The sequence below is a fragment of the Zingiber officinale genome, chromosome 1B, assembly GCF_018446385.1.
Source record: "Zingiber officinale cultivar Zhangliang chromosome 1B, Zo_v1.1, whole genome shotgun sequence".
Taxonomy (NCBI): Eukaryota; Viridiplantae; Streptophyta; class Magnoliopsida; order Zingiberales; family Zingiberaceae; genus Zingiber; species Zingiber officinale.
In genome coordinates this window covers 25636005-25642352 of record NC_055986.1, presented here as the reverse complement: position 1 = coordinate 25642352, position 6348 = coordinate 25636005, and positions in this window count along the sequence as shown.

Here is a 6348-nt window from a genome sequence, read left to right as displayed (position 1 = left end):
AAGTCTAGCAGCTTCGCGCCCCGAGCGACGTCTCCGAGGCCTCCCATGCTCAATTTGAACAACTGACCACTGAGACGGCTCAGCTAAAGGCCGATCTGCAGAAGAGCTCATTGCTACAGGCAGAGAGGAGCAAAAGTGCCTATCAGGCCTCACAGTTGGAGCGACTCAACAAGTAGGCAAGTAGCTTTGAGTCCCAAATCAACTCTGCAAACACTAGGAAGCTCTGAGCCATCGAATATTTGGAGATCAAGAATAAAGAGGCTCGGGTCTGGGCTTAAAATCTAAAAGAGTTTGAGGTCGCTTTGATCACCGAGCAGGAGAGCCAATCGGCTGAACAAGCCTCAGCGGAGCTCCAGCTCGCCGCCAAGGATGTCGAGTTGGCCTCGTTAAGGACCGAGTTGGAGGCATCCCGATCAACCTTCAAAATCTATTAAGACGAGGAGGCCAGCCGATTTGAGTTTTTCAAGCGTGATAATTTTCACTCAGACCCCTTCCACGATTGTCTCACAGACCGAGTTTAACTTCAGTATTGATGAGACCCTCGGTCAGTTGAAGGACGACGGCTATCTCCCTACCACTGTGACTAACAAGATCATCAATCAGGAAAAGCTGACCGAGTCGCTACTAGACGACATGTTGGATTATCTCGAGTGACCTCCCCTCTCTATTTCGCAGGCCTCCTTTTGTACTCCCTCTAGATGTTATGTATAAAATTTTCTAAGTATTAATGAATGTGTTGGGTTGTAAGGTTGTAAACATAGTCCCACATTAAAAACACATGGGAAGATCATGAGTTTATAAGAGAAAGATATCTCCATTGGTATGAGGCCTTTTGGAGAGAGCTCAACAGCAAAACTATGAGGGCTCAGGCCCAAAGTGGACAATATCATACCATTATGGAAATATCTAAATTCTTTTCAACCCTACAGAATGAACGTCTGTCCGGCGCTTCTTCTTTCAGTCAGCTTTTGCAAGCATTAATGAATGCATCGTTGTTCGGCTCAAGTGGGGTTGTGTACCACTTAGCATTTTGTGAAAATTTTCTAAGTATAATTCCTCGCCATCCTAATCGTCGATGTAACTGGTCGCTGAGGTGTCCGAGTGATCACTTCAGCATGGCCGAACGACCATATTTTAGCGAAAAACTGTTACTTCTAGTCGCAACTCGACTTCTTATCATCTTTATTCTAGGCTTTCATAGCCGTCAATCGGCTTTATTTGTCATAGGCTTGGGTTTATAGCTGTCGCTCAACTATTGTTGGCGTAGACTCGGGTTTATAGTCACCGCTAGACTGTTGTTAGCATAAACTCGGGTTTATAGTCGATGCTTGACTGTTGACTCATCGACAAGGATTTATAGTTTTCGCTCGACTGTTGACGTAGATAAGGATTTATAGTCATCGCTCGACTATTGACATAGACAAGGGTTTATAGCCGACGTTCAACTGTTAGCATAGACAAAGGTTTATAGTCGTTGCTCGACTGTTGACGTAGATAAGGGTTTATAGTCGTTGCTCGACTTTTAACTTGCCTGATCGGCGCAAGAGTCTGGGATACTTGTGAATTTTATTCAAGACTCACCTGCATTTACAAGACATACGTTGATATAATTTATCTGGATTTAACCATGCACCTCTCACCCGGCCCTATAGGGCTAGAGATGGTTTTCGCTCCAAGGTCGTTCGAGCTTTCTCCAGTCCTCGTCCTACAAGTAGTAGGCTCCCAAGCAGAGCTTTTGAATGACTCTATAAGGTCCTCCCCATGGGGCTTCCAACTTGGTGACATCACTGACCAACTTCACTCTTTTCTACACCAGGTTGCCAACCTGAAATAAACTTGGGATCACCCTCTGGTTATAGTTCTGCTTCATATGCTGCCTATACGCCATGAGTCGAACGACGACCTTATCTCAGACTTCGTCCACTAGGTCGAGCTCCATGAGTCTCCGCTCGACATTCCCATCATCATAGAGCTACACCCGATTGTACATACTCTGACTTCCACTGGAACCACTGCTTCACCTCCGTACACCAGATGGAATGATGTGACGTCGGTCACCTCTCTTGGTGTGGTGCGATGGGCTCACAAGATGCTAGGGAGTTCATTGACTTAGCTGCCTCCAGCGTGGTCGAGTCGAGCCTATAACCCTCTGAGGATTTCCCGATTGGTGATTTCCACTTGGTCGTTGCTCTGGGGATAGGCCACCGAGGTGAATGCCTGCACAATGTCATAACCTTCACACCACTCCTTGAGCCTCCATCCTACTAACTGTCGTCCGTTGTCTGAGACAAGCCGACGAGGGATGTTAAACTGGCATAAAATACTTTGTCATATGAATTTGATGATCATATGCTCGATTATCTTGGCTAGAGGCTTAACCTCCACCCACTTTAAGAAATAATCTACTGTGATGAGTAGAAATCTTCGCTGACCTGTTGCCATTGGAAATGGTCCGACGATGTCCAAGCCCCATTGGTCGAACAAATAAGATACTGTGGATTCTTTCATCTCCTCGGTGGATTGGTATGGGATGCTATGATATTTTTGACATGATAAACAGGTGGCTACTATCTGAGTGACGTCATCTTGTAAGGTGGACCAAAAATATCCCGCCAACAGGATCTTTCGGGCCAGTAATTTGTTGCCCAAGTAACTTCCGCAGGAGCCTTGATGGACCTCCTTCAAGATATATTTGATGTCCTCCGATCCGAAGCACTTGAATAGCGGTCTTGAGAAAGCTCTTTTATATAGTCGATCCCTGATTAGGGTGAACCGCCCAACCCTCTTTTTCAACAAGAGAGCTTCGTCCTGATCGGCTAGTGTGACGCCCGATTAGAGGAACTATATCAATGTTGTCCTCCAGTCACTAGGGAAGGTTACTTCATCCATCCTATTGATGTGTGCCATTAGTGAGACATATTCGATTGATTGATCTATCACGATCGGCGATAATGAACTGACTAACTTAACCAGCTCATCTGCAGTTTGGTTGTCCGAACAGGGGATCTTTTGTATGACTACTTCTTGGAAGTTTGCTTTCAACTTCTCAAAAGCTTCTGCATATAGCTTGAGTCTGGAACTGCCTATCTCGAACGTCCCCAATAATTGCTAAGCCGCCAGCTGAGAATTCGAGTAAATGAGAACTCTCGTGGCTCCTACATGCTGAGCCACCTGTAAGCCAACTATCAGGGCCCCATACTCATCTTTGTTATTTGTAGCCCGATAATCCAGCTACACGGATAACTGCATCTTGTCCTCTCAAGGCGAAATCAAGAGGATGTCGATCCCGCTTCCTTACCGGGTGGATGAATCATCTATGTAGATCTTCCAAGTGGCATCCGGCTTGGTATTCTGGACCTCGATCACAAAATCAGCTAAGGCCTAGGCCTTGATCGTCGTTCGCAGTTGATACTATATGTCGAATTCGCTAACCTCGGTAGTCCATTTGATCAGCCATTCGAGCGCTTCTGGGTTAAGGAGAACTCTTTCCAGCGCGCTGTTGGTTATCATCACAATTGTCGTCCGAGGAGGATCCTCGTTCCTTGTCCGCTCGATACTATTCCTCTAATGGAGTCTGGAACAGTGCACAATGAAAGGGGATAGGTGCATTAAGCGTCTCCCCATATGTGCTGGTTGACTTCTTGTTCTAGCCCCGAACGGATATGTGATCCGCTCAATCTCCGTATCCGGCCTGATGACCCGTCACTGATGCCGCAAGCTCATGTACCTATCGCTCGGCCAACACTTGTTGTTGTTCTTGCTCCATTATTTTTTGTTACTCGGGCTTGTATCAGCATATCTAGCTCCTCCTTTGTTAAACTTACCGTAGAGAATCATCCAACATCCTCCATCCTCCATCTTCACGTATTGAATGCATGCTACGTTCCCACAGACAACGCCAATATGATCTTGTCTGAAAATTAGAAAGATGGCTAGCTGGGGATATAGCTGCTACGTTGATCGGATGTAGACCTCGCACCGCTCTGCAACACAATAAATATCAGTGCCGAGACAAAGAAGGGGTCTCCGGCGTTGACCCTCCGACACTCAAGTGAGTCACCGGAAAGAAAGAAGAAAATAGAGCAACAGCAAACATAGGCATAAATAGTGAATAATACGTACCTCCACCGATACATTGGACCCTCTTTATATAGCGGCCCAACGGGCGATGTGCACGCCCCTTGAGGCGTGGGCACTTTCTCCAATTTATCCTATAAAAGGACCTGTCAGGAAAGTGCCTTTGACATCATACCTTAACAGGGCATGCATATCCCTAACAAGACAGTAGAAACTTCCGTCGTACGATCCGCCTATTAACCATGTCTTGTGTTAGCGACACTATCTTCCAGAAGGATATTAAGAGATACATCAATGATCTCTCTACTCGACCGAGCGGGATAGCCGCTCAGTTGGGAACTCCTCCACTCGGTCGAACTCGGCTACTCTTCCCTGCGGCGACTCGACTCGATAACTTGTTTCCGCCCGACCGGACTAACGCTCCAATCATCCCAATGTTTCTCTACTCCGTAATGAGCACCTGATGATCTTGGTTGCATGGGCGTTCTATTTGGACTGGCCCTTTACTGGTCGGACAGTTCATGCCCAATCATCCACTGCAAGAGAGCTCTGCTCGGCCCCCCTTGGGTGAGCCCATTGGATCTTTGCATTGATCTCCTTGACTTTCACTTTCATATCGACTGCTATCTAACGTCCTTTGACCCGCACTTAGTTGACCTCTCTTTATCCCCACATCAAATATATTACAAATATTTTCATCCAAAACTTAACTCTCATTCTCATTTTCATTCTCATTTTCAAAACTCAAAACTCAAAACTCAAAACTCAAAACTCAAAAGAGATATGATTTCTTCAATATCTAATATTTTATATTTTATTCTAAAATTTAAATTCTATTCCTATTAACCAAAATTTAGAAATAAATTGATTCCTTCGTTACTAAATTCCCTAAATCAAATGCCATCTAACATGAATTTTTTAACCCGGACGACTTGGAAGAGTCAAGGCTAGCAATTATTCTCCGGCTTACAGGCGACTGGACATTGGAAAGGTCCAGCATTAATAATTAACTCGAAAGTCATTGACAAGGCAGCCAGTTTCGAACAGACTGTGTCCAGATACATCCACAAGTCACATACAAAAATCAATAATTCAAAGTAATTGTCTACCCACTACGAAATAAAAAAATTCACTAAAAGTCTCTACTTTGTCAAAGGTCTGTACAATTAAAAAAATCTTAATAAACAAAGCTTTTATAGTTGTATAGATAGGATTTAGGGTTTCTAGAATATTTTCAATAGTTAAATCTTTAAATAAGATTTTTTTTTTCTAGCTCCCAATATATTATATTAATGCCATTTTAAAAATCTTGAATGGACTTTTTAACTATATGTCTAACACTGAGAGCTATCCCTTGTCACTCTATAAATATGTGTTTCGTCAATTTATTCCTCTGCAACATTGATATATGACAAAAAATATCATCCTGAATAAACCCTTTAAATCATATGTCTGACACCAAGTGTTATCCCCGTGCTACTCTATAGATTTATGTTTCGTCAGCTTGTTCCTTCGCAAAGTTGATCTATGACATTAAAAAGATTATCCTGAATGACCCCTTTGAACCATATATCTGGCTCCGAGAGTTGCCCTCGTGCTACTCTATAGATATGTGTTTCGTCGGCTTATTCCTTTGCTAGGTTGGTCAATGACAAAAACTGTCATCATAAATAACCCCTTTGAACCACATGCCTAGCACTAGGGGTTACCACATGTCACTCTATACATGTGGATTCCATCGGCTTGTTTGATGATTGCCTCTACGCAAAAATCTATTATTCTCTTTATAATGAAAAAACTCATCTATAACTTTTTTGTAGGTCCTACAATACAAATCATATAATTCTCTACGTTACAAATCATAATACAACACTATTTTATCAGATTGAACCAATAGTTAATAATAAGATAATATTACATGTTTAACCTTTCAAAATAATTTAAAATTAAATTATTTTATGAAATATTTAATTATAATATTTTATTTCATAAATTATTAGTAATAATTAAAATGTACCTTTTTTAATATATATATATATAATGTGAGAGAGAGAGAGAGAGAGAGAGAGAGAGAGAGAGAGGAGTTAAAAAATATATATAAATGTCTATAATTAAATTAAAATTTAAAAATCAATTAAATATTAAATAAAAATTATAAATAAATCAAATTAAAGACCATAATTGACTAAAATATTAAATAAAAATTATATAGAGATATTAAATGATGAAATAATAAATAAAGATATGTAATTTATAATTTAGGACCATAGA